The sequence below is a fragment of the Gopherus evgoodei genome, chromosome 3 (genome assembly GCF_007399415.2).
Source record: "Gopherus evgoodei ecotype Sinaloan lineage chromosome 3, rGopEvg1_v1.p, whole genome shotgun sequence".
Classification (NCBI taxonomy): Eukaryota; Metazoa; Chordata; order Testudines; family Testudinidae; genus Gopherus; species Gopherus evgoodei.
This window is the reverse complement of record NC_044324.1, coordinates 73,086,486-73,098,957: the sequence shown is the minus strand read 5'-3', so window position 1 is coordinate 73,098,957 and position 12,472 is coordinate 73,086,486.

Below are 12,472 nucleotides of genomic sequence, written 5' to 3'. Positions count from 1 at the left end.
ACTTTGCTGAAAACATTCATACATCTATATACTGAAGATTAGAAATTTTACAGAGGCTTCCAGAGAGTCTAATTTCTACAACAGTGTCCCTTTGTATTCAAGTATTGGGGGTTTCCCCCCTAAAAGATGAGAAAACCCTCTGCCGTTCACAGAAATAGCAAACTAAGAAATAGTAGCTAGTTCTATTTTTCAGCACACCAATGTGGGAAAAGGCTACACAACAGCTTTTGTCTACTCTATGGCCATCTGTGGACCCAGGTGATACAGGCATTCCCAGGCAAGCATTTATACTTGTGTCTGACCAGCTTCTCAATAGTTCACCAAACTGTAGGGTGAGGGGTGTGGTGTGGTTGTGTGTTGTCTTTCCAAAAGCTAAGACCTAGCTAATCATCGTGGTCGTTACAAGATGTTTGTGCAGGAAATATTTTCAGATATGTAGAATATTATGTTCCAAAACGGTTGGAAATGAACCATGTCAGCTAGGGCAGGATAGGTCTCAGAGCTAACTCAATCAAGAGTTGAGGACAATCAACATCTCTTGACCCCTGCATTTACAGCCTGGACCAGATGTAGGCCTGAGCATTTACAAAGACAAAAGAACCCCAAGAAAAGACTCTCAATATGGGACCCTCAGGGCTGAGCTGAAGTTAGTGAAATGCCCTGATTATGAAAAGAGACAAAAAATCTGGGAATGTATAAGAGAAGAAGAAAGGGTACAAGATGTTGTCCATTATGGAGATAACAGCCTAGAAAGTGGTTCCCAGTGCTCTGGACTGCACAAGCACTGTATGGGCTGACCAGTGAGTGAGAAGTATCTTGTTAGACTGGAAAGGAACTTATTAAGTATAAGTCCTAGATTACATTTTATATTTTTATTTTATTTGTAACTTGATGTTTCCAATCCTTTTACTTGCATCTATTTTGGATCTTTTTCTTAAGCTCTGCTAAATAAACTTATATTTGCTTTCACATAGACATAACCAAGTGCCTTGCACTAAAGGGTGTTGAATGAAGGGAGGCTGGTGAACCAGGGTGCGCTGCTTCCACTGAGACAGAGGATCGACATACATTGCAGGTGCCAAGAAGACAAGAGAGTGAGCACCCAGTTATAACAATGTGAGGTACATGCTAACTGTTAGCTTGCAGAAGCAAAGAGAGGGGCTCTCAGAGCCTGGAGTGGAGGCTCTGTGCTGCTAGCGGCAGCATAGTTGACAGACAAGACTCTCTTATGCAGTAAGCTGGTGACAGAGATTCACAACCTAACCCTGAGAGATGCTAGGCACACTGACTTAATGATTTTTATGGAAATTGTGGATGCTCAGCATATCTAAGAATTCGGCCTTGTTAGGGAAATAGAAAATGTATGTTTCATTTTCCAAACTTCTTACTGCAAAACTAGAAAAACCTGCAAAATTATCACTTAATTGTTATGATTATTATTTCTAAAGTGTGTGCAATATGTTTAGTGCTGTTGTACTGAAGACAAAAATGAAGACACATGCTACTACAAAGAGTACAGTTGAAGGCCTAGATACTGCACCATGAAAGTCAATGGGAACTTCACCACTGACTTCCATGAACATAGGATCAAGCCCTAAAATCACAATCCAACTGCCACTGCTTTGCCTTTGACTGCAATAAATGTAATACAATTCCTAAAGAAATGACAAATGCAAACTTAGTTGAATTGCATGAAATATTTGTGAAGCAATGTTTGCAGTTTCCCTCTGGAGTGCTATTGTGTTTGGTTTTTTGTTCTTGTTTTTAGTTGCTGCTTTTAGTGACATTTGGAGTTTGTGAAGAGGTCTAAGACAAAAACATTTTTTGCTCATAAAACTAGAGGGAAAGTCTTTGCTCATTAGTTTCATTTTATAGGCAAAACTTTCACATGGATGTAATGGACATGGGCACAAAAGGTATTTGTATTCCTGGATGGTGCAAATATATTTATTTTTGTGATGCAAACATCCATATGCACATATGAATCTGGCAGTGACACCCCATAATATCTGATTGTCATGTATAAATGCTCATCAGAGCAAATAATTACAGGTTTTTATGTGCATATCTGTGGCACCTGTGTTTCAAAATCAGAACCTATGTAATACTGTGCCGTTCTTTATCATCATCCATCTCAAAAGTGCTCAACAAATACAAATTTACTCCTATGCATGGTGCAGCCACTGTACACCACTGAAGTCCACATATAGCCTTGTGCGGAGGGCTTAAGTGGTATACAGAGCTTTTGAGAAGGCCCTCTGGATTGTTGTAAATATCAGCCATTATCAACTATGTCCCTTTGTGACAGGAAACTACTGTTATCGCATTTTATCAGATGGAAAAAGTGAGCCATACAATGGAATGACATGATGAACTTTAATTTGGTCACTAGTAAGTGTGTGTTAAAGATTAGAAAAGAGTCACGATCTCCTGACTTCCAGTTTTAACACCAGTATGAGCTCCCCGCTTTCCTGCCATATATGGGATGCAGACTACAGTACATATTGCATGCAGCATTCAGATACAACCGAGAGAGATGCTGTGTAAAGATCCAAGTTAGAATATATGTCATGGTTTGTCTTCTTGTGGGCTGCACCTTTACATTTTGATAAGTCTGCAGGAGGAAGATGGAGTTTGTGGGGTTAGTTGTAGAGTGACCAGAAGTCCTGATTTTACAGGGACTTTCCCGATAATTGGGGATTTGTCTTATATAGATGCCTATTACCTTCCACCTCATCCTGATTTTTCACACTTGCTATCTGGTCACCCTAGTTAGCTGAGATGCAGCCTGTTATAGAGGAGGCACACACTGTGCTCTCTTGGGGACTGTAATATATTTCTTTGTTACCCGGCCTCTAGTCTCTGAGATGTTCGGTGTGGTTGACACTATGGCTACTGCAGAATCCTGGCTGTGTGCATCGCAATGAAACAAGACAATCCTGGCCTCATTTAAGCCATTGGCCAGGATTTCATCCAGAATATCCCAGGCACAGGGTGCTAGAATATACAAAGTTTAACTATACCTTAGCTGCCAGGCTATTGACAATTCTGCAGTGGGTCTCAATCTTGCCTGCTGAAGTTACTCCACTTTGTATAAATAATTAAGTGTTCACTAGGCCAGAGAGAGAAAGGGAATGACTCTAGAGCTTAGTGTTCAGAGCTCTTACCTAGGAGGTAGGGAACACAGAGAGGAGCACAAGTGATGGAGAGAGATCCTCCCCAGAATAACCAATCACATGGTCATATCGCACCTGAGTGTCAAACCACTGGGATGTGAGGTATAAGACAATGACCTCCTCCTCCATTCTATGAACGGTGCTAGGTCCTTTTGTGAGTTTAGCCCAAAATAGCAAAACATTTTGTTTGGATAGTTCCAATTTTTTTCTTTATTTCTTTTTATTTATTGATCAAAAGCAATTTGCCAAAATCAGCACAGATTGGGGAAATATTTTGGTTGACACAAATCTTCTTTTTGTTTTTTAAGGTGGGAAAAAAAGTTTGACACAATTTTTTGCTCTGCTTAATAATGATTAAGGCTATATTTTTGTCCCAGGAATTTTTAGTAAAAGTCAGTAAACAAAAATTAGCGGCCCGTAACCTGTCCATGACTTTTACTATATACCCGTAACTAAAACTTGGGCCCGGGGGCCATGGGTGCTTGGGAGTGTGTGGCCTGTGACCTCTGCTGGTGCTGGAAAAAGGTGGGTGATGGTGCATGGCCCAAGACCCCCACTGGGGCTTGGAGGGAGGAGGGTTGGTGGGACTGGCAGGTTCCCTACCTGGCTCTGACCAGCATGTCCCTACAGCTCCTAGGGGGAGGGGCGGCATGGGGGCACGGAATCTGTGACTTTCCATGACCTCTGTGACAGACACACAGCCTTAATAATGATCTTTAACAAGAACTCAAGGCCAGGCACTACCTTGACAATGAGAGGATAGATTCCTTCAGTAAAGAGCCAGCTTCTCAAACAGTTTCCCTTTCCCAGCATCACCTTTTTCTCATCAGGCTTGAACCTGAACTAACATTTTTTTGTGCGTAGCTTTATTTTTGTCAGGCTCTGACACATTTGCTTGGTGGTGCTCACTGTGTCTGCTGATGGAGATAAGTCTGTATATATGTATGTGGGGATGGCTGTTAGCATCTTTTTACCATGAGACTATATCTCATAATATCCACTAAACATGAAGAGATGCTATTCATCAGTGTTTTTAAGTAACAGGAGAAGTTACTCATCCTGACTGCCTGGGATCTGACTGAAGTTAATGAGCAAAGCCAGTTCAAATACCTCACCCTCCACTCCTGCTAAGTCTGATATGCAAGTCAGCAACAACTTGTGATCAATCATATCAAAGGCTTCTATAGTAATATAGCTATAGACATATCTCCTCTTTTCATCAGAAGATTGTCCATCAGTGTACCTAGAGCTGTTTGTAAATCACATCTCAGTCTAATACCTGATTGTGAGGTGTCTAAAATCTTCTTGGAAATCATGCCTTGGGAGAGTTTTCCATGCATCATCTTTTAGGGAAAGGGATGTTGGAGTTGGTGAGATCATTGATACTAAGTGAAAGGTTCTTGTAAAATGGCTGGAGTATTGTATACTTTAGAATGATGGATAAGATAGCTTTTCTAAGGGAGGTTTTCACTTCCCTTACCTGCTGCTTACATTCCTTAGTGCTTTTAATGATTCCATTTCTGTGATTGGGTCAAACAAAGATGTAGAATGATCATCTTCTCTACTCTGGTTCTCTTCAGACCAGCACAATTATCTCATAGTCAGGTACTTAATACTGCCTTACAGCTGGAGATACTAAAAAATTTTATTTTAAATTTACATCTTCCTGTGTTGTGGTCTTCCTGCAGTTTATTATTGGTAAACTATGTAGTTTGCAACTTAAGTGTTCTGGTAATTTGCAGTATATATGGAAATTTTTTTTCCCATTAGACACATTAATATCTACTTGTCTTTTCTTGGAAAACATATATTTTTAAATAACAAAGTACTATATATCTGTTTGTATCCAATGTCATAAATAACATGTTTCAGAGTCCATTCTTGGTACACTGCATGCATTTTAAATTACACTTTCCATGAGAACTCGTCTTGTCAAGACTGGTGCCAAAACTTATTTTAAAAATAAAATAAAATTGGCATTAACTTACCCCTTTATTTTTGACAAGACAAATTTCCTAAAAAAGGAAAAATGCAAAGTACAGGCACTGTATCAATATTGCACCCGGAAAGCATTTTTGCAATTAAGTTGTAGCTTGTGGCAAGACTCTCCAGCTGGCATTGCCATTTACTTGATGTTAACACTGAAAGGAACCACCATCTCTTTGTGTTTCTAGGTGCACTTCTCTGTTATCTCTACACTTGTGTGGAATTGCAATATTGAAGTGATGCATGTTTTTGGATATCTGGTGTAATATGCTGGATGTTATACTATGAGAACAACATAAACTTTCAGGCACTCTTCAATTGTAGATACTGGGGAATTTAACAGAAACAGGGAAAACGAGAAGCTGCAGAAAGCCATGAAAAACAACATGCACTTGATTGCTTTGTCATAGAATAAACTCTTGGCATCATCCTTCTCTAACATCAGTTTTAATAAGGAACAATTCTGCTAAAGTCAGGCTAGTAACACCGGTGTAACATCAGAATGATGCTCTGTATACTTCCTATCTTTGAGACTTATATGGCCCTACCTTTTGTTGTAATAGCTAAGCACCTGACAATCTTTAACACATTTGTCCTCACTATGTAGTAAGGAAGAAGTAGGCACAGAGAACCTAAATGACTTGCCCAAGATCCCACAAGAAATCTGTGGCAAAGAAAGGAATTCAACATGAGCCTCTCAGATTCAAGGCAAGTGTCCTCATCACTGGAATATCCTTCCTTTCCTGAAGCTTAAAGCCATCTACCATGCAGCCCTCAGGCCAAGTTAATTTTATATCATTATAGTTTTTAATAAAAATCTCATGTGTTACTAGGTTAAATGCTTTACAGAAGTCTAATAATATTATATCAACACTGTTATTTTTATCATCCAAAACTTGTAATCTCATAGAAAAGGCAAACTAACTTGATATTTTCTTTTAATGAGATTACACATTTGGTTGGTAAAGGTAATAGTGTTGATATAATATAGACTTCAGTAAGGCATGGCATTTTGATTAAAAGCTATAATGATATAAAATTATCATGGAACACAAATGGAATAAAAGCTGCCTGCCTGAGAGCTCTCAAAGTAATTGTAAATAGTGAATCATCATCAATTGGGTGTGTTTTTAGTGGGGTCCTGCAGGAATCAGTTCTTGGAAGAAAATGCAACATCATCAGTTATAAAACTTGCAGATGGCAGAAGTTGGGGGAGTGGTAACTAATGAACAGCGATCTGATACAGAGCAATCTGTGTCAGCTGGTAAACTGGGAGCAAGCAAACAAGATGTGTTTTAATATAGCTAAATGTAAATGTATGCTTCTAGGAACAAAGAATGTAGGCCATACTTACAGGATGGGTGACTCTATCCTGAGAAGCAGCTATTCTGAAAAAGATTTCAGAGTCATGGTGGATATTCCACTGACCGTGCATTCCCAATTAAAAGTTGTGGACAAAAGAACTAATGCAGTCCTTGAATGCATAAACAAGGGAATCCGAAGAGGAAGTAGTGAGGTTATTTTAGCTCTGTATTTGGTGCTGCTGCAACCTCTGCTGGAATACTGTGTCCAGTTCTGATATTCAGAATTAAAGAAGGATGTTGATAAATTGGAGAGGGTTCAGAGAAGAGCCATGAGAATGATTAAAGGACTAGAAAACATGCCTTAGAGATATAGACATAAGAAGTAACTCAATCTATTTAATTTAACAAAGCAAAGGTTAGGGAGTGATTTGAGTACAGTCTGTGAGTACCTATGTGGGGAACAAATATTTAATAATGGGCTCTTCAATTGAGCAAACAAATGGCTGGAAATGGCTGGAAATGGAAGCTAGAGACACTCAAACTGGAATGAAGGCATACATTTTTAATTTATTGTGGTGGATTCTCCATCACTGACAATTTTTAAATCCTGATTGGATGTTTTCTAAAATATATGCTAGAAGAATTTAGTGGGGGAGGAGTTCTAGTGCCTGTGTTGTACTCAAGGTCAGATTAACTGATCACTATGCTCCCTTCTAGCCTTGCACTTTGTGAATCTGTTAAGCTCTCTGCTCCCCAGTCCTTTTCCATTGACACTTTTAGCCAGACCAGAGAGTCTGTCCCCACATTTGGATTAGTATACTCGCATTAATTTAAGTATAATACCTGGCTCTTACAGCTTTTCATCTGTAGATCTCAAATTGCTCTACAAAAGAGTTCAGTATCATTCTACCCATTTTACAGATGGGCAATAGAACTCACTTCACCTCAGTCCAAATCTAGTGCTGTGTCTACTAGACCACAGGGCTTCTCCTTCAAGAGTTTAATGCTGTTTCAAATGCTGGGTAAAAGAAAGTTGGGGTTTTTTTTTTTTTTTTTTTTTAATTTGATTCTTCTTTCTGTGTGTCCAGTGATATGCCAAGTTCCTCTCTCTCTCAGATGGCGTTATCTTTCTGGCAGATAACAAATGCCTATTTTACAACAAGAATGTTTAATGCTTATCAACAAAACAAATAGTTTCTGTCTGCCTTCAGCCTCTGTATGTACTTATTGCTTTGTCAGGCCAGTCAGGGTAAACTCCATCTTTTAGAAAGTGTGACATTAGGTTAAGTGATTTTTCCTCATGTTATCAATTATCTCAATAGGAAAATATAGTTGACCTTCACATAAAGAATATGAACTGTTCTCTCAATGAAAAAAAAGTATTGAATCTTAAAAATGAACATCAACTTTGCAGTGTTACAGAAACATATTTACTTAGTAAGAAGCACAAAGAGTTGGAAGACAGATGACATACACGAGGTCCTTTTTTTCTTTAGTTAGGATTAAACAAAAGAGGATGGCCGTTCTTTAGTTCATAAAAGTATTCTGAAACATACTAATATAATTAAAGATACAGTACTGAGCCAAATTCTGTTGTTAGTTATAACAGTGCCACTCCATTAACTTCAATTTGATTTTTACCAGAAGAGATTTTCAGTAATGTAGTGCCAAGTACAAATAGGAAATACATTTTCCCCATTTCTGAAAATTCTCTCTGCACATTTTTGATGGTGACAAAAGCATCTGCAGCTTAAAACTTTGCATGTAAATAGCCTTAATGAGGGGAAGTGCCATTGATAGATGAGGAGATTTAAAATGTTATACGCCTTCAAAAAGCCAGTTCTCAGCAAGCTCAACAGGCATCTGCTGAGAATTTAGCAGCCTAAATGGAGTCCTTGCCCTTTTGTGACATCGCTAAGGGACAAGAAAAGCTGTGCTTTCCCTTTGCCAGCCTTGACAGGCACAGTTGACATTGGTCTGTGGCATCTACACAAGAAGAAAATACATTTAGACAGGATGAAAAGTGTGTGTGTGTGTGTGTGTGTACACACTATCTTAGGAACAGGGTTGGAGTATCACCTGCTTACTGTATAGTTACCATGTACCTAGTCAAAGTCCTGTATTTCTTCAGAATATGTTGCAATTTACTTGATTTAACAGGCCCAGCCTCCCTTAGTATGTAATGCTATACCTCTGTCACTGTTAATGTGGACCTGGGGCTCTGCAAGAGCACAAGTAATCCACTTGTGTGGATCCAATTGTAGGGAACACCATTCCATAGTGTACCCTCATCTTGAAAGAGAGCCAAACACAGCCAAGAATGTATGGGACTTGGCGGGGAAAGAGAGAGTTTTCACTTTTAGAACTATGGAAATGTTGTGTGGGTTTTTTCATCTGTATATTTAGTAAAAATGAATGATCTTTCAGTGGGGAAGTAGGACTGATGAGCTTTGTGATGTAAGAATGGATATAGGGAACGATATAGGGAGAGAGGAAAAGATGTTCTTTTGACTCACAGGAGGAGGGAGTCTGTTCCCAGTATAAGCAGCAGCCCAGAAGGTGTGAAGATAACTAGGAGGATAAAATGTTGGCAGAAGTCAGATAGGGAGCTTATCTGCCTTTTGCATCAGCATGAGTTTGCATTTTGAGCAGGAAATCTCATAAGACCAAACATACTCATGAGGCTCCTAGCATCCAGCAAAGGGGAATTTCTTATCTAAACCTATAGAGAGGGGTTTGGTTTGAGTTTGGGTCTAAAATTGGCAGATGGTTCAGATATTTCTCATTTACCTGACATCATTCACACATGCTTAGCTGCTGCCTGTGGACTGTAAGAATCCCATGCTGTGTCTCTGCAGTATTTTCATCTACATTTGGGTGCACACACTGGATATGCAGCTAATGGTGTGTGGGTGCAGGGGGAAGAGTCTGGTTACTAAAATCTCTGTAATGTGAGGCCCATGATACCAACAACCAAGTAGATTCCATTTTGTAGTGACCATTTGTCATAGGTAGTATGTCTCACTGCAAGATAATTCCCCTTGAGTTTTCTGCAGATCTCATGGGGCCTTCCTTGAAATACCTGTACGTGTAATAAATCTTTCATACCCTTTTCTGATGGGGTTTCATTAATTTCTCTCTTGTGGGATCCAGTTTGTCACTTTTAAAATGTTTTTATTCAATTTTTTCTATAATATACAAACTTCCATCTGTTATCTGGAACTTATTCTAACCTTAAGGGTGGTTCTGAATCTGGGGTTTGCATTAGGGCCCTATAAAACACTTTCAGAAACATTACATGCTAGTTATGTCTTTCTTCATTTACCAAGTCAGCCATTCACTATTTGATGTCATCAAGCCATTACTTTTTTTCCTGATTGAAGATTTTCCCATTGCCTTTGGATAAGGTCCCCATGACTCATAAATCCAGAGAGCAGCTTTTCTTGAAATGATGATTAAAAGCTCTTGCTGCTCACTGTAGCACTGGTGGCACAAGGAAGGTAATTTCGAGCTCTTGCAATTCCTGGAAGATCTATTATCATTAGCTACTTTCTCATCAACTGTGTCTCATCATTGTCATCTTACTGAAAGCCAACCTTATTAGCTCTGTAATTTTTCTGTTTGTTAAAATGTTATAAAGTGACTGTTCTTAGCTCAGTCCTAGTTCAGTCAGAGCCTGATGGATGCTATGCAGGTGCGCTAGTGCGAAGAAAAAGGGCATAGGTAATTCCCTCCTCCTCCTCCTCACACAATTCAGCAGCACACATTGATTTCAAGATACCATTCCTTTGGTTGAGGTACTAGGGAGGCAGACACTCTTATGCTAGCTAACACATGTAGTCTCAAGAGAGGATCAGCTGCTGCTACTAAGCATGGCCAGCTTTGTTGAATGTGGTAGCTAAAAGTGCATGCTGCTCCTTCTCAAAAGAGCAACAGTGTGAGGTTGGCCATGCCTTGCCTTCTTCTCCATGGATTTGGCCCCGGGCAAGATTTTTGAAGTAGAAAATACACCTGCCGGAGTTTCTGCTTCCCATCTTGGCCCAGGACAGGATTTGGTGCATATAGTTAGATATGAATAAAAGAGGTTACTAATGCATAATATTGTAGTTAGGCTATAAAATATCAAGATACAATACACAGAGTGAAAATGTTGGGGTCCTTAAAACACAAAAATCATTCAGATGTTCGCATTTGGGTAAGGAAGTTAAAGGTAAATGTGTGCAGTACTTCTGGATATTCTTCCAGATTGGTATCAAAACATAATATCAGTTTTATTTCCGTATTATGACTGGAGCCCTGTGAGAGTTCTCTCTTTCCCCCCATCTTTAATCTGCTGTGGTTTAAAGCTATTGGAAAAGTGTGTAAGTATAAAGGATCATGTTCCACCAAGTGCAGGTGGCCAGTGCAAAGCCCTGTGCATCACCTCAGTCCTTCGATTGATCTGTGCAATAGACGAAGTGGAGAGTGTAGGCAGAGTAGCAGCACCGGGAGAGATGGTGTGGAGATGAAGCTGCTGTGCACCTCTCTTCACAAAGGAGAAATGAGGTTTATTGGACACAGATAAGCTGGTCTGGAAGATGCCTTTGGAGGGAGTCTGGTGGATGGCCCACATGAGCCATGCTTACCTAAATCCAATAACCCAAAACCCTGGCACAGACATCAGAGAGCTGTTGTGTCCATGATTTTGTCCACCTCTGGGTTGGTTGAAGAGTTTGTTCCACCCACAGCCCTGTGGAGGTCCCCACAATTAACCAAGTTAAGAGATTTTGCAAAGGGAAGGAGGTGAAATATTTCATCCAGAGAGAATAATTAGGCATATTCTAAGGCAACATACCTAAACTGGCTGGCTGCTGTCTTCTCCTTCACAACGGTAGAATCCAGCCTCACTCCCAATTTTCAAAATAATTTGAACAAAAAGTGTGAAATTGTATGCTAACATTAGAAGTATAATTTTAACTGAATCTGACTTTTCTGCTTGCTTACTTTGTGCAGTTTACAGCATTTGTGACAATGACATCTTTACTCTCCCGTGTTGCCATTTGGTCTCTTACAGAGAAATAAGGGAGAGATTTTTTTTAAAAAGTAAAGAAATGGTAATATTACCATTGTAAGATTGATGGGGTTATGGCATAGCTATAGAACCTGATAATACATTAATCTTAAATTTTAATTGACTAGATTTCAAGTTAACAGTGTCCTTTTAAAGTTAGAAATGCATGTTTTATCTTTCTCTGCACATACACAATTCTGTTAGAGAATCTGCTATCTAATGTACAGTCAGAAGCAAAATGATAATGTAATTACATTTTGTAAGTGTTTGTTCACATCTCCAGCACATCATTCATGCATGACTGAGTTGTGACACTGAGTCATTTGTTTTAATACGCAGAGACTTCATTTTTGTTTTATCAGATAACACACTGATTTTATTGGAGAACAATCAGGGAAAGTGTTTAATCTAAAGGTACAATGAGTCTTGGATATTTTGGGACATCCCCCAGGCCAGTTTCATTGAGTTATATTGCCTGACTTGAAGATATAGGACATAATATATGTATTTAGATTTGCAAGAGCATCAAATCCCAAGCTGTAGGCACCATTGCCAATTATTAATGGCACAGATCAAAATATAGCAGAAACTCTCTCAATTACTGTAATTTTTGTTAGCCCAGAAAAAAAAAGCCCCTGCCTTCCCCAAATATTGTCTTTCAAGCACAGTCTCTCCCCAATGAATGGTCACATGAAAGATGGGCTTTGGCAGTGTACCATTAGCATCAACAAACTTGTACATTGCCCAAGTCACTGTCAATCCTTAACCCATATTAATCTCTCTGTCGCTGAACTCTCAAGTCAGTGAACCTTTAGGCCACAGTTACAGATGCAGTCAAAGATTTTTTGGAGCAGATTTGGTCCTCTGGACACAGCTTAGCTTTGAAGGGCACCCTCAGCTCCTCCGTGCAGAAGACCTCTTGTGAGTGTACCATCATTCCCCCAAGCCTCCAAGGA